The following is a 24,201-nucleotide window of genomic DNA, read 5'->3' as shown; positions in this document are numbered from 1 at the left end:
GGTGGTGAAAAAAAGTTCAAAAATGTGTAAAAAAAAATTGTTTGTGCCGTTTTCCAAGACCCATAATGTTGTCATTTTTCCAGATCTGGTGCTCGGTGATGGTTTATTTTTGTGCCTTGAGCTGATGCTTTTATTGATACCATTTTGAGGTAGATACAAAGTTTTATCACCTCTTACTGAATAGTACTGCAAAGCTGCAGCAGCCAAAAAAAGTTGATGTTTCAATTCCGTTTCCCGTTACACCGTTTACCAATCGGAATAATTCATGTTATATTTTGATAGATCGAACATTTCTGAACACAGTGTTAACAAATACCGTATTTTGCGGATTATAAGACGCTCGGGATTATAAGACGCACCCCAAATTTTGAGGAGAAAAATAGGAAAAAAATTTGTTTTAATAAAATGGTGGTGCTTCTTATAATCCATGCGTCTTATTGCTTACCGGGGGTGGTGGTTGTGGTGAAGCAGGTCCCAGGGTCGCTGCTGGAGGAGGCAGGAGTGGGGTGATGCTCCAGGCCGCAGGCTGGAATGAGGGGGTGTCCGATGTGCAGAGCGCTGGTGCAGGTGTCCGGTGCTGTGGGAGTGTCCGGACACCCCAGTAGCACTGACGGACACCCCAGCAGCACGGCCGGGCACCCCCTCATCCCAGCCTGCAGAAACGGTACGAGTAAGGTATATACGCATTATAAGACGCACCCCCAATTCCCCGCCAAATTTTGGGGGGAAAAAAGGATGTCTTATAATCCATAAAATACGGTATGTGTTTTTTTATTGTTTTATTTTCGATGGGGCAAAAAGGGTGGTGATTTGAACTTTTGTGTTTTTATTTTTTCATATTTTTAGAAACTGTTTTTAAACTTTTTCTTAATAGTCCCCTTAGGAGACTTGAAGCTGTGATCATCCGTTCGACTATGCTACACAGCACAGCTATGTATAGCAGAAATCACAATCTCCTATGAACCGGCGTTCACAGGAGGATCATAATGACAGGCACAGGGGTATTCAGAAGACCTTCAGCGATAATAACAACCCATTGGCGCCCCATGATCATGAGACAAGGGCGCCCATGGGCTGGATTTGTGATGCACTTCTAGCTGGTTAATTCCTGCTGTCAGTGAGGGAAAAGATGTATTCTCAGTGTGCGAGTCCACATCAAAGGTAGGGACACTACCTTCGACATACATGTACATCAAAGGTCGTGAAAGGGTTAATGTTAATATGTGACTACATTACTTCAATATACAGTCTTTGCATACAAAAGACAATTAAAAATTGCAGAATGTTGCTTCTCCTCCCATGGAATTAAAGCAAATTTGTCAGTAGTTTTTTGATGGAATCAGGCTCTCTGCCCCCTACATCATGCTGCTCTCAGATTACATAGCAAAAACCTGATGACAAATATTTTAAAGGGATTTTCCACTACGATGATATTGATCACTTCCCCTTAGAACAGGTCATCAACATCAGATGGGTGGAGGTCCAACACTTGTCACCTGTACCAATCAACAGTCACCAGCTCCAGCAAGATGTAAACTGTGTTCAGAGCAGAACAGTGGATGCTCCCAGACCAGATACTGCAGCTAAGCTCCTATTCATTTCAATACTTTGTGTTCCATTAGGTCATCCTTCGCACAGAACCCCTGCCAAGCTGTGTCTCCCTCTCCGTCTTTGTATTAAACCCACCTCTCCAAACCCCACCCCTGTCACTAATTCCCTACACTTAAGCCCCCCGTCTCACATAGCGAGATCACTGAAACGTCACAGATTTTGTGACGCAACAGCGACCTCGCCAGAGATCTCGCTACGTGTGACACATAGCGGCGACCGGCCCCCCCGCTGGATATCGTTGATCGTGCTCAAATGTCCTAGGCCATTTTTTTGTCGTCGGCGCGCTGTTTGACGCCAATGAGCGACCTTGTTGGCGACGCAGAACTCAGGGACTCAGGCGGGAGTCGTCAGAAAAGCAGCTGTGTGACAAGGTCCTAACTACCGCCGAGGTCGTTATAGGGATTGCCGGATCGTTGCTGCGTCGTTGAAGAGATCTGTCTGTTTGGCAGCTTACTAGCGACCATGTAGCGACGCACCAGCAATCCTTACCAGGTGGTATCGTTGTCGGAATCGCTGGAACGTCGCTATGTGTAACAGGACCCTAAGGCTGTTGTCAGACAGCGAGTGTGAGTGTGATGCGAGAAACTCGCGCGAGTATCTCGCATCGATACCCGGCACGGCCGCCGGCACTCGGGACCAGAGTGTGCAGCTTCATGTATTTCTATGCAGCTGAATTATCTGGTCCGAGTGCTGGCGGAAGTGCCCGGTATTGATGCGAGTTTCTCGCATCACACTCGCAAGTCTGACCCCGGCCTTACAGTGACACACATATGGGATAGTGGCCTGACAGATTTGATTACCCCTCTCCATGGAAGCCCTTGATTATTAATTATTATTTTTAATCATGCAGAAATGTATTGGATCTGTTAGATCTCTGTGGTCGTAGTCCTAATATGTGTTGGTGCATTCAATATCCTCATGCTGGAAGTGGTGAGGACCTGAGAAACAGAGAGGTAACTATTTAGAGGGTGTTTCATTCAAGGTCTGATTTAGGGATGTGGTTTGGAGTCTCAATGAATCTTAACATTTGGTCTGGGGACTAATCTTGGTGCTCCCTGAGTCCAGGTGTGTACAGTGGGTGAGGGATTTAACAAATGTCACAAACAGCTAGCACTGCATCTTGGCATGAGATGGCACTCTGTACAGGCAGCAGCCTTAGTGCCAATTTTTGCACCCCCTAAACCTCACAGAGCCCTGCCACTTAATATAAACCCCTGCCACTTAATCTATACCCCTGCCAGTTTATGTTTCAACTTCCCAAACACCTTGGGAGTAGGTGTTAGAATTTAAGGCCTCATGGGGAGTAGGCTCCTAGATTTTGTGACCTCTTGGGTAGTAGGCGCCTAGACTTTGGCCTCATGAGAAGTAAATGTCTAGACTTTGTAGCCTCATGGGGAGTAGTCACCTAGAATTTGTGGCCTCATTGGGAGTAGTCGTCTAGACTTTGTAGCCTCATGGGGAGTAGGTACCAGGACTTTGTGGCCTCATGGGGAGTAGGTGTGGGAAGAAGGGCCCCTGCCGAGTGTCCGGGCCGGAACCAAGGGGACCGTCACCTAGGTTCCGGGGGAAACTGTTCCCGGGGGACAGAGTTCAGGGACGGACTGTGAAGATGGACAGATGGGCTGGGGAGGAGCCAGTATAAAAGGGGCGGGGAGCGCTAGTCACGATGAGTCAGCAGACCGGGATAGAAGCAGCAGGAGCCTGTGGGAGCGACTGAGAGCCTAAGCGACTCACCAGAGCCAGGAGAGACGTTCACCTAGGACATCAGAGGGACGGCGCCCAGACAACCGTCCGAGAGCCGCTGCCCCGCTACAACTCGCGGCCGTTGCCGCCTCGCCCCAGACCGCGTCTGCCGCCTGCTCCAGCCCGTGGCTGCGGCCCATCTCCCGCCACCCGCAGCCACCCTGCTCTCACCTGTGGCCGCGACGAGTCAAGTGCCGCCGGCGGCCACTACTGTCCCGCTCCAGTCCGTGACAAGGGCTGGGCCGTTGCTCGCCGCGGATTCCCCGTCGCAGCTGTTAGCTGCACAGGTGGCCTGCCTATCGCCACCCCGCATCGCTGCCGCTTGCCCCAGTCCGGGGGCTGCGGCCCATCCGTCCAAGGACTCCTCCGGGGCCTGTGGTGCCGCGGTGTCACCGGAGCATCAGAACACTCGAAGACTACGTCAACTCTTCAGCAGCTGGGCCCAGTGGCTGTTACGCTTAAGAATCACCGTCCAGAACGCCGAGGGACGTCAGGACGGCTAAGTTGATTATATAGTTAAGGAACCGTAGTAGGCCATACTGCGGCCCTATAGTGACCGGCTTTCGCCGGATGTAGTCGTGTTCTACTCTGTTCGTGTTTGCTTGTATTGAGCCCCTGCGAGGGCAACTCTGGTTACCCCTTTGGTTGGTCAGGCTACGACTGAGGACAGTTTCCTCTAGGCCTATAAAGGTTATTACTAAAAGCACTAAACCGTCTCGCGCCTCGTCACTGCGTCCTGCGTACCTGCTAGTACCACATTTGGCGTAGTCGGCAGGATGCAGTCTCCGAGCACAGACGGTGGTGCGGTCGACCAGAGCGGGGTTGTGGGTGCTGCCGATAATGGGGACCTCCGCTCCAGCATCTCTCTGGGGGCCATGCTAAGTAACTTACCCCGGTTTTCTGGTTCCAATACACTGTTGTGGAGCTGGACAGAGCGCATGCGGGGCCTCTTCCGCATGCATCCTATGACCCCCGATTTAGAGGCTGAGGTGGCCCTCATGGCGCTAGATGGGGAAGCCCGGAGGTCAGTGATGTTGAGACCCCCGGGACACCGCAGCACCTTTGCCAGGGTCTTGCAGATTCTGGAAGAAACCCACGGGGATCCAACAAACGTGGGAGAGTTGAGGACCCGGTTGTTCAGTCGGATGCAGGGGGAGGGAGAGACCATCACCCAGTATATGAACGCCCTCCAGGAGCTATACACAGCCATAGAGCGGAAGGATGGTGTAGGGGTAGGGCCCATAGACATTACCCTGCGTGACCTGTTAGTGACTGGACTCCGGGACCCGTTAATCAAGCAAGCATTGCGGGAGCAGATCCGACTGAACCCACGCATAGCTTTCTCTGAGGTGGGGAGTCAGGCTCGGGTATGAGAGCAGGAGCAGGGGGTGATGGTTCCCGTGGGGAAGGCCCGGAGCATGGAGGCTTCCGTAGACGTTGTCGGAGAGTCTCAGTGGATTGAGGAAATGAGACAAGAGCTGAAGAGTATCCGGGGTGAGCTGGCCGAAGTGAAGAAGAGAACGGAGCCCGCGCCCGGCCGGCTTGGCCACAATCCCGGGCCCTGGGGGCCTCGCAATACCCGGGGTGGCCGGGTCTCACCGCCCAGGTGTTATGAGTGTGGAGAACTGGACCACCTCGCACGAGAGTGTCCGCGGCGTGGAAGATACCCACCCCAGCGGACATTAAACTAGAGGGCTCCGGGCATGGGGGATGCCGCTCGGAGCTGGAAGCCACAACAAGGGGTGGTGGAAGTCCCGAAGATCTGGTCGCTAAGTGCCCAATAATGTGGGCCAAAATCGAGGGTCGTGCTGTACGGTGCCTAGTGGATACGGGGTCGCAAGTAACGACCATGCCGGCAACATACTTTCGGCAGCATTTCCCGGAAGCGGCAAGCCCCCAGTGGGGGCCCATGATACTAGTAGCCGCGAACCAACCGCCAGTACCTGTCGCCGGAGTGGTGTGGCTCCAGATGACGCTGTGTGGTAAATCCCTCGGCCGCTGGGGAGTGGTCCTAACCCAAGGAGAAACTAACGACCACCATCCAGTTATCTTGGGCATGAACATACTACGGGAGTTCGGCAATCTACTCCTCAACGATCCCACGCAGGAGACCCTGAGCCAGTGGGGTTCTCGCACGGCCCAAGGGCAGGTCTTCCAGCGGTTGGTGCGGGAGGCGTGAGTGCTCCAGGAGTGCCAAGAGGGTGAGGCGCTGGGCAAGGTCATCGCATCGGTGGCCCCCCCTCGTGCTTCCTCCAGGGCAGACGGTAGTGGCCCTGCCGATCCGCGCCCCGATGCCACTGGAGGGCGTGGAGGTGCAGGTGGAACCATGCTACTCTGAGCGCCTGCACCCTGGCATACTGGTAGCCCACTCCCTGGCCATGGTGCGGGAAGGAACTGTCCTGGTGCGTTGTGTCAACCTGGAAGAACAAAATATTGCCTTGAAGCCCCAGGCCGAAATGGCCAAATTAGTAAGGCCTTTGGAGGAGATGTAGCCGGACCCCGCGGTCCAGTTGCAGGTGCAGCCCAAAGATCCTTGGGCAGTAACGGTACGAACCCTACAGACTGCCGTATCCTCGACCCAGGAGAAAGGTCGACCCATCCTGGAGAGAATGCGGGCCGAACTTTTCGGCCTAGCGCCAGCCCAACTGCTCCAGGTAGAGACACTTTTCAGACAATATTACGGTGTCTTCACCAGTCATGAGAATGACTTTGGTTGTACCACGGCCATCACGCATGGGATCCCCACGGCAGGAGCGGCCCCCATCCGGGAGCAATATTGGCAAATACCACCGCAGCTATACCAGGAAGTAAAAACCCTATTCGCTCAAATGCTTCAGAAGGGGGTCATACGAGAAAGCCAGAGCCCCTGGGCGGCCCCCATTGTACTGGTTCGCAAAAAAGATGGCACTCTGCGTTTTTGTGTGGATTACCGAAAGTTGAACGCCTGCATCATCAAGTCTCTGTCCGCCTTGGGGAACGCAACGTACTTCTCGACTCAAAACCTGGCCAGTGGGTACTGGCAGGTGCTGATGTCGGAGGAAGACAGAGCCAAGATGGCATTTATCCTTCTCATGGGACTGTTCGAGTTTAATCGGATGCCGTTCGGGCTGGCCAACGACCCGGGAACCTTCCAGCGGTTGATGGAGCAGTGTCTGGGAGACCTCAACTTTGAAGCCACGCTGATATATCTGGACGATATCATCACCTATTCCGCCACGTTCCAGGACCACCTGCGGCGGTTGGGGCAGGTGCTCGGCCGGCTGCAGAAGTATGGGTTGAAGCTAAAGCCCCAGAAATGCCACCTGTTCCACACCCAGATCGAGTATCTGGGGCATACTGTCTCGGCGGTGTCAGACCATCCCGGGAAAAGGTTGCTCCCATCCAGGGGTGGCCTACCCCCGAGACGGTGAAAGACATGCGGGCCTTCTTGGGGTTGGCCGGCTACTACCGTCGGTTTGTGAAGAATTTTGCACGCCGAGCCAGAGCCCTGCAGGACCTGCTGAAGGGGACTCCAGCCGGGGTGAATGAACGGAAGGTCCAGTAGCAACAACCGCAAGAGGATGCGTTTCAAGATCTCAAAGCTGCACTCTCGGAAGCCCCGATATTGGCGTATGCAGTTTTCTCGCAACCGTTCATCCTGCATACCGATGGGAGCCTCCAGGGACTAGGAGCTGTGTTGTCACAGGTGCAGGATGGCCAAGAGAAAGTGATCGCCTATGGTAGACGGTCGCTGCATGACTCTGAACGTAACCCGAACAATTACAGCTCCTTTAAGCTCGAGCTACTTGCGGTAGTGTGGGCAATGACGGAGCTGTTCGCAGAGCATCTGGCGGGCTCCGAGGTGGTGGTGCAGACTGATAACAACCCACTAGCCCATTTGGAGAATGCCAAACTGGGGGCCCTGGAACAGCGGTGGGTGGCTCGGATGGCCAAGTTCAACTACAAGATCATCTACAAAAGAGGGTGCTGAAAACGTGCACGCTGACGCGCTCCCCAGAATCCGACACACCACCCCAGGGAGGAATCAAGACGACGAATTAGGAGAAGAGACGCCGTTCGCCCTCACCACCGCCGCGCTTACAGCCAATGCGCAAGAAGCGCTTCATCCGGGACACTTAGGGGGAATGCTGGAACAGCCCGGCGACAAGTGGATCCAGCAGCAACAGGAAGATGGAGAAATTGGACTCCTGCGCCGATGGGTGACCACCGGCAAATTGTCCACTGGCTCACAGAGACAGACTTTGACCCAGGATATGTTGCTGATGTTGCGCCAGTGGGAGAAACTAGTCATCAAGAAGGGACTTTTATATCGAAAAGCCGTGTCACGAACAACGTCTGCTACAATATGGCAGGTGATCGTGCCCGGAATCTATCTCAGCCAACTGGCTCGGGAAGCCCAGTAAAAGGGGGCTCACTTTGGTGCTCAAAAGACTTTGCAATGGTTGTAGCAGATAGTGTACCATCCACGCTTGCACGCTGCTGTGGAAGAAGTTTGTCGCACCTGCCGCCCGTGCAAGCTCACTAAAGACAATTGTAACATCAGCTCCCCTCGAGCTCCTCACGGTGGACTATCTGACCATAGGTCCTGCTTACCAGGGGTACGAACATTGTCTCGTTATGGTGGATCATTTCACCAAGTTCGCCGTGGTCACCCCCACCCGAGACCAGACAGCGAAGTCGGCCGCCTATGCGATTTGCAAAAACTTTATCCAAGTGTACGGCTGCCCGCAACGAATACATTCGGACCAAGGAGCGTGCTTCCTAGGAAGAGTCAAGGAAGAACTACATCATCTCTACGGTATCGATAAGTCTTGGACTACACCATACCACCCGCAGGGAAACGGAGCCTGCGAACAATTCAATCAGACACTAATCCAAATGTTGCGTACCCTGGAGAACAACCGAAAGGCCCGCTGGCCTGAATACATCCCTGAGCTGGTGTGGGTATATAATAACCGGGTGCACCAGGTGACTGGTTACACCCCCTACTCATTGCTGTTTGGACGGGAAGGCAAAGGAATCACAGAAGTGGAGTTAAACCCGGAGGAACCCCAACCCTGGACCGGAGTATCCTCGTGGGTCCGAAACCACCGGCACCGGCTGCAGACCCTCCACCGAATCGTCCATACAAAACTCCGGGAACTAGAACACCCGGGGGGAGCGCTGCCCCCACCAATTGACTTCCAGACTTCGGATCAGGTACTCATACTAGATCAACGCCCCCAAAACAAGTTATAACCACGGTGGGAGGAGAACCCGTACCGAGTGTTGCGCCGGATAAGCCCCGATGGGCCTGTGTATGAAATACAATCCGAAGGAAACGACGCACCTCTCACTCGTGTGGTGCACTGGAACGTGTTACGGCCTTGTGCGTCCACTGATCCTATTATTATTATTATTATTTATTATTATAGCGCCATTTATTCCATGGCGCTTTACATGTGAGGAGGGGTATACATAATACATACAAGTACAGTAATCTTAAACAATGCAAGTCACGACTGGTACAGGATGAGAGAGGACCCTGCCCGCGAGGGCTCACAATCTACAACGGGATGGGTGAGGATACAGTAGGCGAGGGTAGAGCTGGTCGTGCAGCGGTTTGGTGGATCGGTGGTTACTGCAAGTTGTAGGCTTGTCGGAAGAGGTAGGTCTTCAAGTTCTTTTTGAAGGTTTCCATGGTAGGTGAGAGTCTGAAATGTTGTGGTAGAGAGTTCCAGAGTAGAGTGGATGCGCGGGAGAAATCTTGCATGCGATTGTGGGAAGAGGAGATAAGAGGGGAGTACAGAAGGAGATCTTGTGAGGATCGGAGGTTTCGTGCAGGTAAGTATGGGGAGACTAGGTCACAGATGTACGGAGGACTCAGGTTGTGGATGGCTTTGTATGTCATGGTTAGGGTTTTGAACTGGAGTCTTTGGGCAATTGGGAGCCAGTGCAGGGATTGACAGAGGGGAGAGGCCGGGGAATAGCGGGGGGACAGGTGGATTAGTCGGGCAGCAGAGTTAAGAATAGATTGGAGGGGTGCGAGAGTGTTAGAGGGGAGGCCACAGAGCAGGAGGTTGCAGTAGTCAAGGCGGGAGATGATGAGGGCATGGACTAGGGTTTTTGCAGATTCTTGGTTGAGGAATGTACGGATCCGTGAAATATTTTTGAGTTGAAGTCGGCAGGAAGCGGCAAGGGCTTGGATATGTGGTTTGAAAGAGAGATCAGTGTCAAGGATAACCCTGAGGCAGCGAGCTTGTGGGATTGGAGAGAGTGGGCAGCCGTTTACTTTAATGGATAGGTCTGTTGGGGGGGTCACGTGAGATGGGCGAAAGATGACTAATTCTGTTTTGTCCATATTAAGTTTTAGAAATCTAGCGGAGAAGAAGGATGAAATAGCAGACAGACATTGAGGGATTCTGTTTAGTAGGGAGGTGATATCTGGTCCAGAGATGTTGATCTGTGTGTCATCAGCATAGAGATGATTCTGAAAGCCATGAGATTCTATGAGCTGTCCGAAGCCGAAGGTGTAAATGGAGAAGAGCAGGGGCCCTAGGACTGAACCTTGCGGGACTCCGACGGATAGGGGGCGCGGTGAGGAGGTGGTGTGCGAATGGGAGACGCTGAATGGCCGGTCTGCTAGGTATGACGCAATCCAAGATAGGGCCAAGTCTGTGATACCAAGAGATGAGAGGGTCTGTAGTAATAGGGAATGGTCCACTGTGTCAAAGGCAGAGGACAGATCCAGGAGGAGGAGGACAGAGTAGTGTCGCTTGGCCTTGGCGGCTAGTAGGTCATTGTTGACCTTAGTTAGGGCAGTTTCAGTGGAGTGGTGTTGCCGGAAGCCGGATTGCAAGTGGTCAAGGAGGGAGCAAGAAGAGAGGTGGGAGGATAGTTCAAGATGGACGTGTTGTTCCAGTAGTTTTGAGGCATAGGGGAGAAGTGATATAGGGCGATAGCTAGATACAGAGGATGGGTCAAGAGAGGGCTTTTTGAGGATAGGTGTGATTGAGGCATGTTTAAAGCTTGAGGGGAACACACCAGTTGTTAGTGATAGGTTGAAGAGATGGGTTAGGGTTGGGATGAAGACTGTGGTGAGGTTTGGGATGAAGTGGGATGGGATCGGGTCAAGTGCACAGGTAGTGAGATGTGATCTTGAGAGTAGAGTGGAGAGTCGATCTTCTGTAATGGTGGAGAAGTTGGTTTTGGGGGAGGAGGGCAGGGCAGGTAGGAGAAAGGGCACTGGGGGTTGTTGACCAAAACTGTCTCTGATGTTATCAATCTTCTCCTTGAAAAATGAGGCAAAGTCTTCAGCTGAGATGAGTGGAGAGGGAGGAGGTGCTGGGGGGCGGAGGAGAGAATTGAAGGTGTTGAATAACTGTTTAGGGTTGTGAGACAGGGAGGATATGAGAGATGAGAAGTAGGTTTGTTTTGCTGCAGCGAATGTGGCCTTGAAAGTAGTGAGGGACTGTTTGAATGTGATGGAGTCCTCATTGGAATGGGATTTTTTCCATCTCCGCTCAGCAGCCCTGGAAGCCCGCCTCAGTTCTTTGGTCAGACTGGTGTGCCAGGGCTGTCTGTTGATTTTGCGAGTTTTGGTATGTTTGAGAGGGGCAACTGATTCCAAAGCTACAGCTATTGTGGTGTTACATAGAGCGGCAGTGGCATCCACATTGTGTAGGGAACTTATGTCTGTAAGAGGGAGGAGGGATTCAGACAGTGAATGTAGATCGAGGTGTTGTGAAGATTTCTGCGAGGGTGTGCGAGTTTTTGAGGTGGGGACCTGAACTGATCCCTCAGGTCCCCGACCCCCCGCCCACGGTCTGGGACCTGGACGATGAACAGGACTCCCCAACCGCATCCGCGGGTCACACAAGTAGTGACACTACAGTGGACTCGGGCATCCCACCAGACTCGACTATCCTACCACCATTCACCACCCAGAAGACTCCACCATACCGAACTCCGACGCTCCAAGCGATCAACAGCTGGCAAACCCCCTGAACGTTACGAAAAGGACCAGTTCGTATGGCGACAAGGACTGTCGTCTCGAAAGACTAACCCGAGTCTACCAAAACCCTCGCCCGAGGACTGGCGAGCATACAGGACGGGGGAGTGTAGGAAGAAGGGCACCCGTCGAGTGTCCGGGCCAGAACCAAGGGGACCATCACCTAGGTTCCTGGGGAAACTGTTCCCGGGGGACAGAGTTCAGGGACGGACTGTGAAGATGGACAGATGGGCTGGGGGAGGAGCCAGTATAAAAGGGGCGGGGAGCGCTAGTCACGATGAGGCAGCAGACAGGGACAGAAGCAGCAGGAGCCCGTGGGAGCGACTGAGAGCCAAAGCGACTCACCTGAGCCAGGAGACGTTCACCTAGGACATCAGAGGGACGGCGCCCAGACGTCCGTCCGACAGCTGCTTCCCCGCTGCAACTCACGGCCATTGCTGCCTCGCCCCAGCCCGCGGCTGCCTGCCCGCGGTCGCTCGTGGCCGTTGCCGCCTCGCTCCAGCCCGCGGCTGTGTCCCGTCTCCCGCCACTCGCAGCCACCCTGCTCTCACCCGTGGCCGCGGCAAGTCCAGTGCCATCGGCGGCCACTACTGTCCCGCTCCAGTCCGTGGCAAGGGCTGGGCCATTGCTCGCTGCGCATTCCCCGTCGCATCGTTGCTGCTTGCCCCAGTCCAGGGGCTGTGGCCCATCCGTCCAAGGACTCCTCCGGGGCCGGTGGTGCCCCGGTGTCACTGGAGCGTCAAAACGCTCGAAGACTACGTCAACTCTTCAGCAGCTGGGCCCAGTCGTGTTCTACTCTGTTCGTGTTTGCTTGTATTGAGCCCCTGCGAGGGCAACTCTTGTTACCCTTTTGGTTGGTCAGGCTACAACTGAGGACAGTTTCCTCTAGGCCTATAAAGGTTATTACTAAAAGCACTAAACCATCTTGCGCCTCGTCACTGCGTCCTGCGTACCTGCTAGTACCACATAGGTGTCTAGACTTTGTGGCCTCATGGGAACTAGGAGCCTAGACTTTGTGGCCTAATAGGGAGTAGTCACCTAGACTTTGTGGCTTCATGGGGAGTAGCTGCCTAGACTTTGTGGCCTCATTGGGAGTAGTGACCTAGACTTTGTGGCCTCATGGGGAGTAGGTGCCTAGACTTTGTGGCCTCATGGGGAGTAGGTGCCTAGACTTTGTGGCCTCATGGGGAGTTGTCGTCTAGACTTTGTGACCTCATGGGGAGTAGGTACCAGGACTTTGTGGTCTCATGGGGAGTAGGTGTCTAGACTTTGTGGCCTCATGGGAACTAGGAGCCTAGACTTTGTGGCCTCATGGGGAGTAGTCGCCTAGACTTTGTGGCTTTATGGGGAGTAGTCACCTAGACTTTGTGGCCTCATGGGGAGTAGTCACCTAGACTTTGTGGCCTCATGGGGAGTAGTTACCTAGACCTTGTGGCCTCATGGGGAGTAGTCACCTAGACTTTGTGGCCTCATTGGGAGTAGGTGCCTAGACTTTGTGGCCTCATGGGGAGTAGTCACCTAGACTTTGTGGCCTCATGGGGAGTAGTCACCTAAACTTTGTGGCCTCATGGGGAGTAGATGCCTAGACTTTGTGGCCTCATGGGGAGTAGTCACCTAGACTTTTTGGCCTCATGGGGAGTAGGTGCCTTGACTTTGTGGCTTCATGGGAACTAGGTGCCTAGACTTTGTGACCTAATTGGGAGTTGTCGTCTAAACTTTGTGACCTCATGTGGAGTAGGTACCAGGACTTTGTGGTCTCATGGGAACTAGGAGCCTAGACTTTGTGGCCTCATGGGGAGTAGTCGCCTAGACTTTGTGGCTTCATGGGAAGTAGGTGCCTAGACATTGTGGCCTCATCGGGAGTTGTCGTCTAGACTTTGTGGCCTCATGGGGAGTAGGTACCAGGACTTTGTGGCCTCATGGGGAGTAGGTGTCTAGACTTTGTGGCCCCATGGGAACTAGGAGCCTAGACTTTGTGGCTTCATGGGAACTAGGTGCCTAAACTTTGGGGCCTCATGGGGCCCAGTAATTTTCAATGGCAAACTTGCTAAGACCTGACAAACAGCCTGGATATACACTTTGGTTCTGTAGACTATGTAGTAATGCAGAAGAAAGTTAAGTGTGAACTCAGTTTTGTGAATTCAGAATAACAACGCAATATGTAAAAGACAAGTTGACTTTCTGCACGCAATAACAGAACAGTGATACCACAACGACCATAAACAAACTGTTGACGTCAGGGGAGAGGATACAGCCTCAGATAGATAACAAAGAGCTGTCATGTCCTCGTCTTCCAGACATTTGCCTCACTTCCTGAGCCTTACTCCAGCATCGCCTCCTGCAGTCACAGCACGGATTGCTGAATGTCACAGGAAACGGTACAATGCTTTTATCTGGCCGCCTTATAGCATGTGAAATCTATAAGTAGACCCACAGTGGAGCACCACACCCTGCTGACAGCTCTGAGCTGCCATGAAAAAATACTGTGTTCAAGCATGTCAAAAATATAATCAACCAAGAAAACAAAGGCATTCCTGAGAGTACCCACAAAACATGCCCCATCCCAGCGGGGCTAGTAATCACTGCTCTCACTCACCTGGTGACACAACACAGGGGTGTCAGCTGTCCCCCCAGACAGGGTCTTGTTTACATGCAGGCTCCCACGATGGCGAGAAGTCCTGCCTCTGTGTGTCCCTGTCTAGATTTGTCATCTGTGATGTAGCACATACTTCTTCCAGTGACATGGGAGGCTGAGCTCATATCAACTGCTTGCATATTAAAAAGAGCTGACAAATTCCCTCCTACCTTGCCTTAACATTTTCAGTGCCAGTTTCTGAAGGAAGAGCAAAAAGATTATCCGTCATTCCCCTTGGCTCATTACAGCTGCAATAAGTCATGTGTTTTCTAGCCTGAACTATGTAATGTAATTATTATGTCAGCCCCCAGCACAGGCAAACAGAGAAAGCAGAAACATGTGTGGACTATAGCTAAGGGAACAGGAAGTACGTATCCCCTAGAACGTCAACTAGAAGAAAATAGGACTTAGCCTATTAATTATCAAAACTTCTTAGATTGGTTTGCTTCATTTATTGCTGATGTTTTTCAATACACAGAATTTAGGCTGTAAGGCTGGTATCACACATGCGAGAAAGACGGACGAGTCTCGTAAATTAATACCCGACACTGCCGCCGGCACTCGGATCGGAGCGTGCGGCCGCATAGGAATACATGGAGCTGCAGGCTCCGCTCCCGGGTGCCGGCGGCAATGCGAGACTCGGCCGTGTTTCTCGCATGTGTGTTCCCGGCCTTAGAGTGGTATTCTCATTGTAAACAAACATAGCATATGATTATCAACAGGATCCAAAGTACTATAAATGTGTGGTTGGTGCTGGTCTCGGAGGACTCAGCTTCTGTTCCCAAATTTACTGTTGCCATAATCTTTACAGATTTCATTAGAGAGACCTTCTACATTGATGTCTAAGGAAAAGAGAGTTACGGGATTGTCTTTTGGAACCTTCACATACTGTATCGGGCATTTATGGAATAACCTCTATTAACACCATAAATATTTGCAGGGGTATTCCAATAGGTAAAAGTTATCAGGACTGGTGATATATTCAGACCGATGGAGATCTGACTTCAGGGAGCCCCCCAATCACCAGAATGATAATTTTATCCCAGTTTGGCCAGAGACACTCTAGCGATTTTAAAATCGGTCTGATTTTGTTCCTGAAAAATAGGAGGAGTGTCATGCGTTTTTCATTCGGGTACAATCTGATTTTTAACACCTAGCATCCGATTTAGGACTCATACTCACTTGCGAGAGACTCGCATTATTCTCGTGCAAGTCTCTCACGTGAAAACCTGGCACTGACGCCAGAACTCGGACCGGAGCGTGCGTCTACATGTATTTCTATGCAGCCGCTCGCTCTGTTCCAACTGCCGGCGTCAGTGCCAGGTTTTCATGCGTGTCTCTCGCAAGTGAGTATGAGCCCTCAGATGCGAATGCAGTGCGATTGCTGTACAATTTTAACATCAGCTTTTACATAGAGAAATTCTCTACGTCATTTACACATCATTTTCAAAGGAAATATAGATAGATCAAAAGCCGGCAATTCATCTGCCACGTGCAGTAAAATCACTGCAGGAGCCGAGAGGATAGAAGTGATGGATTACATACAGTAAATACAAATAGAATTGGTAGATATATAGATGTCAGTGACAAATACAATTAGTGCAGTGTGTGTGCAGCTTACTGTACGTGTATTTCTTAAATTATTATTTTTCTGAAAAAAATGGCTTTGGCTCCCGTGTAATTTTCTTAACGGCTGGGGGCAGATGTTTATAGCCTAGGAAGGGGGTAATACCCATGAATCTTCCCAGGCTATTAATATCAGCTCACAGCTGTATACTTAGCCTTTACTGGCTATTAAAATGGGGGAGCCCCACAAAAAAATGACGTAAGGTCCCCCTATAATCAATAACAAAAAAGGCTAGACAGACAGCTGAGGGGTAATATTAATAACGTAGGAAGAGGCCATGGATATTGCCCCACCGCAGGCCAAAAACATCAACTCTCAGCAGCCCTAGAAAAGGCCCATCTATAAGATATGCCAATTCTAGCACTTAGCCTCACTCTTCACACTTGCGCTGGGGCAGTGGCAAGTGGAGTAATAGTTGAGGGTTGATGTCACCATTGTAGTGTCAGATGAGATCAAGCCCAGAGGTTAGTAATGGAGAGGCATCTACTGTATATGTGCAGGAACATGGTCTGATCAAACCACATCTTCTGGGCAAGGGAGGAAGCAAAACAAAGTATACAGACAGGACAGCACGGGATCACAGCTGATTTTGGGAGTAAAACATTTCACTGACTGTATTTAGTCAATATTTTAACCTCAAAGAAAGAATCAGTTGTGATCACCTGCTGTAATGTCTGTATAATCTTTTGCTTCCTTTCCAATACACTGGGGCACATTTATAAGACTACTAGCTGAAGAGCCCGGCGTGGCCTGGGCATAGTAACCAACTGTGGTTAGTTATAACAAATTATAATGATTATATTGCATATAAAAACCGTGCATCTAATCCTATCCTGTATGTGATACTTACTGCTGAGCCATGTATCTATGTATCTAATCCTATTCTGTGTGATACTGTCTGCTGAGCCGTGTATCTATGTATCTAATCCTATTCTGTGTGATACTGTCTGCTGAGCCATGTATCTAATACTATTCTGTGTGATACCGTGTGCTGAGCCGTGTATCTAATCCTTTCCTGTGTGATACTGACTGCTGAGCAGTGTATCTAATCCAATCCTGTGTGATACTGACTGCTGAGCCCTGTATCTAATCCTATCCTGTGTGATACTGACTGCTGAGCTGTGTATCTAATCCTGTTCTGTGTGATACTGACTGCTGAGCCATGTGTCTAATCCTGTCCTGTGTGATACTGACTGCTGAGCTGTGTATCTAATCCTATCCTGTGTGATACTGACTGCTGAGCCGTGTATCTAATCCTATCCTGTGTGATACTGACTGCTGAGCTGTGTATCTAATCCTATCCTGTGTGATACTGACTGCTGAGCCCTGTATCTAATCCTATCCTGTGTGATACTGACTGCTGAGCTGTGTATCTAATCCTGTCCTGTGTGATACTGACTGCTGAGCCATGTGTCTAATCCTGTCCTGTGTGATACTGACTGCTGAGCTGTGTATCTAATCCTATCCTGTGTGATACTGACTGCTGAGCCGTGTATCTAATCCTATCCTGTGTGATACTGGGCTCCCCCTGCAGTCTGTGTCAGAGGGTGGTCTGTGGTGGCACGGTAATATATTGTTATTTCCAGCTTTACAGAAGGACGATAACACCATAGAAATGATATTAATAATAGGCCTCAGTTACCACAACTGTCTACAAAGAAAACTGTTGCTGATAGCAACCAATCACAGCTCATTTTTCATCTTTTAAACAGCTCTGGGACAGCGTGGCGAGATTTGAGTGGCAACTTTTGTGTTTCGACTTTTATGTGACGAGGTTGGTGTATGTGTGGTGAAATGTGTGCTGAGGGTGGTATACGTGTTGAAGCACGTGGTAGTGTGTGGCGCATTTTGTGTGTGTGTTCATATCCCCGTGTGTGGTGAGTATTCCATGTCAGGGCCCCACCTTAGCAACTGTACGGTATATACTCTTTGGCGCCATCGCTCTCATTCTTTAAGTCCCCCTTGTTCACATCTGGCAGCTGTCAATTTGCCTCCAACACTTTTCCTTTCACTTTTTCCCCATTATGTAGTAGATAGGGGCAAAATTGTTTGGTGAATTGGAACGCGCGGGGTTAAAATTTCGCCTCACAACATAGCCTATGACGCTCTCGGGGTCCAGACGTGTGACTGTGCAACATTTTGTGGCTGTAGCTACGACGGTGCAGATGCCAATACATACATACACCTTTTCCTCATTATGTAGATAGGGGCAAAATTGTTTGGTGAATTGGAACGCGCGGGGTTAAAATTTTGTCTCACAACATAGCCTATGACGCTCTTGGGGTCCAGACGTGTGACTGTGCAAAATTTTGTGACTGTAGCTACAACGGTGCAGATGACAATACATACACTTTTTCCCCATTATGTAGATAGGGGCAAAATTGCTTGGTGAATTGGAGCGCACGAGGTTAAAATTTTGCCTCACAACATAGCCTATGACGCTCTCGGGGTCCAGACGTGTGACTGTGCCAAATTTTGTGGCTGTAGCTGCGACGGTGCGGATGCCAATCCCGGACATATATACATACTGTACATACATACATACACACCCACATTGAGCTTTATATATTAGGACTGCAGAGACTTGTGTGTCGCAATCTGTGCCTTCCCACCTCCCACCAATCCCCTAATAACAAAACACCGACAAGTATGGATGGGTTGAACAGGTCGGTCACAGTTTATTAATATATGGCATGCCAAGTGATTCCACAGAAGAAGAAAATGCTAAATTTTACACTCCATTTGGCTGTTAGTGGATGTAAGTATACTGACTGGCCTTTCAGCAGAAGCACCCCCATTTAAAGAGGTTGTCCACTCCTTCTACAATGTCTGAATGGCCGATGTCCAACACCCGGAACCTCCTCCCGATCCGCTGTTATCGGTGGCCAGGGCCGCCATCAGGACATTACTGCCCTGACTGGCGTATGGGGTCCGGTGGGCAGAGGTGGCCCGCATCGGGCCCCGTCTCATCTGCTCACCGGGCCCCTACCGGCACGCTAAACCGGGCCCTTAGCAGCTCTGCGCTGCAGCAGCTGAACGCTATTGACATGCGGACCTGTCGGCCCGCACGTCAATAGTTAGCAGCCGCCAGTCAATCGGAGGCTGGCAGCTGACGTCAGCCGCAGCGCGCCCGTCGCCGGCGTCTGACTTCACGTGCAGTTGGCGGCGAGTGCGCGCTTCAGCAGCGTGGAGGGAGCGCGAGCGTCGCTGCTGGAGTGCGGCCAGGTAAGGAAGAACTTTTTTTTTTTTTTAATTGAAAGCGGCGATCCGAGGGGCCTGGGGCAGAATGCTGGACATGAAGGGGCAGATTGCTGGACATGATGGCAGAATGCTGGACATGATGGGGCAGATTGCTGGACATGATGGGGCAGAATGCGGGACATGATGGGGCAGAATGCTGGACATAATGGGGGCAGAATGCTGGACATAATGGGGGCAGATTGCAGACATAATTGGGGCAGAATGCTGGACACGATGGGGCAGATTGCTGGACATGATGGTGCAGAATGCTGGACATAATGGGGCAGAATGCTGGACATGATGGAGCAGAATGCTGGACATGATGGGGCAGATTGCTGGACATGATGGGGCAGATTGCTGGACATGATGAGGCAGATTGCTGGACATAATGGGGGCAGAATGCTGGACATGATGGGGCAGATTGCTGGACATGATGGGGCAGATTGCTGGACATAATGGCGGCAGAATGCTGGACATGATGGGGCAGAATGCTGGACATGATGGGGCAGAATGCTGGATATGATGAGGCAGATTGCTGGACATGATGGGGCAGATTGCTGGACATGATGGCAGAATGCTGGACATGATGGGGTAGATTGCTGGACATGATGGGGCAGATTGCTGGACATGATGGGGCAGATTGCTGGACATGATGGGGGCAGATTGCTGGACATGATGGGGGCAGATTGCTGGACATGATGGGGCAGATTGCTGGACATGGGGCAGAATGCTGGACATGATGGGGCAGATTGCTGGACATGATGGGGGCAGAATGCTGAACATGATGGGGACAGAATGCTGGACATAATGGGGGCAGAATGCTGGACATAATGGGGGCAGATTGCAGACATAATTGGGGCAGAATGCTGGACACGATGGGGCAGATTGCTGGACATGATGGGGCAGAATGCTGGACATGATGGGGCAGAATGCTGGACATGATGGAGCAGAATGCTGGACATGATGGTGCAGATTGCTGGACATGATGGGGCAGATTGCTGGACAGGATGAGGCAGATTGCTGGACATAATGGGGGCAGAATGCTGGACATGAAGGGGCAGATTGCTGGACATGAAGGGGCAGATTGCTGGACATGATGGGCCAGATTGCTGGACATAATGGCGGCAGAATGCTGGACATGATGGGGCAGAATGCTGGACATGATGGGGCAGAATGCTGGATATGATGAGGCAGATTGCTGGACATGATGGGGCAGATTGCTGGACATGATGGCAGAATGCTGGACATGATGGGGTAGATTGCTGGACATGATGGGGCAGATTGCTGGACATGATGGGGCAGATTGCTGGACATGATGGGGGCAGATTGCTGGACATGATGGGGCAGATTGCTGGACATGATGGGGCAGATTGCTGGACATGGGGCAGAATGCTGGACATGGGGCAGAATGCTGAACATGATGGGGCAGATTGCTGGACATGATGGGGGCAGAATGCTGGACATGATGGGGCAGAATGCTGGACATGATGGGGGCAGAATGCTGGACATGATGGGGGCAGAATGCTGGACATGATGGGGGCAGATTTCAGACATAATGGGGGCAGAATGCTGGACATGATGGCAGAATGCTGGACATGATGGGTCAGATTGCAGACATAATGGGGGCAGAATGCTGGACATGATGTGGAAGAATGCTGAACATGATGTGGCAGATTGCTGAACACGATGGGGCAGATTGCAGGACATGATGGGGCAGATTGCTGGACATGATGGGGCAGATTGCTGGACATGATGGGGCAGATTGCTGGACATGATGGGGGCAGATTGCTGGACATGATGGGGCAGAATTCTGGACATGATGGGGGCAGAATGCTGGACATAATGGGGCAGAATGCTGGACATGATGGGGGCAGAATGTAGATATGGGGGCAGAATGCAAGACATGATGGGGGCAGAATGTGACAGTGAGACACAGGAGGGGGCATAATGGACACAGGGCAGAATGTGACAGTGAGACACAGGAGGTGGCAGAATGTGGCAGTAAGACACAGGAGGGGGCAGAATGTGGCAGTAAGACACAGGAAGGGTGCAGGATCATGGGGCAGGATGGATACGATGGAGACAGATGGTAAGATCATATGGGGCACAATGGATACTCATGAGGGCGGGATGGGAGAACATATGGCTTATGCCAGGAATGAGACACACGGGAGCCAGAATGGGGAATATTATTACCATAGGGGCTAATTAAGGGAAATTATTACTGCAGTGATGTCTTTATTTTATTTTTTGAGTATACTGTTTTAAATGAGGGGATGGTCCTGTTACTGTGTAGAGTGACACTACGTCGCCTTTTTTTCTTCATGTGATGTAATGTAGAAGTTGGGAAGAAAATAAGTAATGTATTCTGCAAGAGACGTGTCCTGGCTGGAAGACGTGATGGCGGTCTGTGCTGGATGAAAGATGAAAAGCAAAGATGAAGGACTTCACCTAGAGACATCACTGTTGAGTTAGTGTGTTACCTATACACTGACACTATATACTGTTTACTATATACAGAGGTCCTGTGTATAATGTCACCAGTGATCACTGTGTTACCTGTACATTATATACAGAGCTCCTGTGTATAATGTCATTGATCACTGTATTACCTGTACACAGACACTGCATACCAAGTATAGATCTCCTGTGTACAATGGCACTTATGGTGATGGTATTGTGTTTTTTTATTACTGATCAGCATTGTAGTATTCAGTCACTATGTGGTGGTAATATGTGGTCTGGACATGGTGTTGTGGTATTTGTCCCTTGTATGTGCTATTATTTGGTCACTTTGTGGTGGTAATATGTGGTCTGGTCATGGTGTGGTGGTATTTGTTCCTTGTATTTGATATTATTCACTCACTATTGTAGTAATATGTGGTCTGGTCATGGTGTGGCGGTATTTGTTCCTTGTATGTAGTATTATAGGTCGCTATGTGGTGGTAATACGTGGTCTGGACATGGTGCGATGGTATTTGTCCCTTGTATGTGATATTATTGATCATTTTAAAAATTGAAAAATAAATAAAAATATACTGCACCTAAATTGTATTGCATATTTAAACAAATAATTAATAGGTTACAGTAGAGTAGGGCTCGGCCAAAAGAGTCTACAGTGTTGTGATGGCGGCTTAAAAAATCTTTTGTCCAAAGCAAAAGCTGCCGGTTATATGTGTGATCTGGTGATGGGAACTGTTAATGTGTGATAGGTGAGAAGTGGAGTTTTTCCAAGAGAGCGGTGAGACTGTCGACAGTTTGAGGAGTGGAGGCGGGGCTGGGGTGGAGCCTGGGCGGAGTCTAAAGGGGGCCTGAAAATTTTGCCAGTGTGGGGCCCCGAAATTCCTAGTGGCAGCCCTGTCGGTGGCGTCGGCAACTGGCCAAAAGTACATACTTGTGGAACTGGCTGCCTACTTGTATTGGCCGGGGCTTGTTACTGCACATCCGCCTCCTATTGAAGTGTTGTACCCTGTGGCAGCCACTACAAGTAGATGACCAAGCTCTGCAAGTAAGTACTTCTGGCTAGTGGCACCAATAACAGTTGATTGGCGGGATAAGGATAGGGTATGAATGTAAAAGTCCTGGACAACCTCTTTAAGGCTGTATAGTATGAGCATCGGCCTGTTTTCAATTAGTCAAAACATCATAACAATATTTTACTTTTTGTTTAATAAGGGCGACGGGTTGTCCTATGATAACTGAAAACTGGTATGCCCAACAAATCTATGTGCAAACAAGCTCAAAATAAGCTACGACCACTTGGTGCCATAATTTGAAAGAAATCAGTAATAGAAATGAAGCACCCTCGCCCTTTTGGTCTGCGAAGTGTCAGACCCCCACTGATCAAACATTTATCACCTTCTCAGGATAGGTCACCAAAGTTTAAGCTGTGAAAAACCTACTTAATTGTAGTAATTACAGAATCGGCTCCCATGGCTGCTGAAATGTGATAAATACTGCTAAGAGGCATTCACACTTCCTTTAACACACACATTAGTAACCATAAATCTCACCCTCTTTTATGGCCTAGCGAGGTCAAAGAAAATTCCTTGGCCAAGGCTACAAAATACTATAAAAAAGCAGAAGTGGGTGCTTTCCAGTAATTGAGGCCTCAAAAAATGTATATTATTGACTTAAAAAACCCTCATACCATCTTTGTACAGTTTGAGAACATTCATTGTCTATGGCAGGGATGTTAAACTTAAATACACGAAGGGACAAAATTAAAAGTTTGGACAAAGTAGCGGGCCAACCTTGATATTTATTTAAAAAAATGTCTACAATTGAGGAACTTTTACCTTATAATCAAGTAACATGAACCTTTTTATATGGAAACAAAACAAAGCACATTTTAATTAATACATCTTAGCATATTCGAATAATACTTTGTAATATGACATGTAAGAGCAGCAAAAACAATATGGCACAATGACCCAATTTAAATAAGTAATAACAAAGGATAAAAAACCTTGAGTAATGCAGATAAACTATATATATGAAAATGAGTGTATGTATATCTTTTATTTTTATATAGCGTTAACATATTCCGCAGCGCTTTGTACTTCCTGGCGCCGCTGGAGTGGCAGCCTGTTACAGTTGCTCCTTCTTTGATCTCCTTTTTTCTCTATTTTTTCTATTTTTCCTTTCTCTTTTTTATTGTTACTCCAAAGGACATTGCACTATGGAAAACCATAAGAGGACCTGGACCTTTGATGGACTTTTTACCTTGTTTTTACTTGGATCTATTGTGTTGGGAAATCCAGGAACTGAAAAAGACCCTATTGTCTACTCCAGAGAAGCTATACTGCTGCTTAGGGACACAGCAAGGCAGCATGCTGCTAATAGACCAGAGGACATTCCACCAGAAATAAGGAACACTAAGAGAAGAGGTTGCAGAGCTGGAGCCCTCAGGAAAGCTAGAAGAAGGCGCTATAGACCTGCTCTTCCCTCCGTCATTATGGGCAATGTGAGATCACTCAGGAATAAGATGGACGAACTGTCGGCGCTGACCAGACATCATCGGGAATTAAGGGAGTGCAGCATGTTGCTGTTTACAGAGACCTGGCTCACCGAAGGTACTCCGGACACTGTTGTCTCGTTGGATGGCTTTAAACTCATTCGCGCAGACAGGACAAGGGAGAGCGGTAAGAGGAAAGGCGGAGGGCTGGCGATATTTGTGAATGATAGATGGTGTGACTCTAGGCATATCGTGGTCAAGGAGCAAACATGCTGTAAGGACATTGAGCAATTAGCTGTGGGCATGAGACCTTTTTATTTACCGAGGGAACTATCGCATGTAATCATGATAGCGGCATATGTCCCCCCTTCTGCGAAAGCTGATGCCGCCACTGAGGT

At 50.0% G+C, this 24,201-nt stretch overlaps 1 protein-coding gene across 2 annotated transcripts in view; it reads right to left on the bottom strand.

Moving 5' to 3' along the window:
• Nucleotides 1–24,201, bottom strand: part of TRIM2 (tripartite motif containing 2) — a 205,397-nt gene that overhangs the window by 98,832 nt on the left and 82,364 nt on the right. The window contains exon 1 of one of the 2 annotated variants that reach the window (XM_073576384.1): nucleotides 13,941–14,045. The exons of the other annotated variant lie outside the window; for it this stretch is intronic. The gene's annotated coding sequence lies outside the window, so the exon portion shown is untranslated. Of the gene's footprint in view, nucleotides 1–13,940; nucleotides 14,046–24,201 lie in introns of those variants that run through there. 2 annotated transcript variants of the gene reach the window in all.

This window comes from Dendrobates tinctorius, unplaced genomic scaffold (assembly GCF_039654945.1).
Source record: "Dendrobates tinctorius isolate UK_male_01 unplaced genomic scaffold, ASM3965494v1 ptg000008l, whole genome shotgun sequence".
Classification (NCBI taxonomy): domain Eukaryota; kingdom Metazoa; phylum Chordata; class Amphibia; order Anura; family Dendrobatidae; genus Dendrobates; species Dendrobates tinctorius.
Note: the sequence above shows the minus strand (reverse complement) of the source record. Positions and strands in the feature narration are given on the sequence as shown.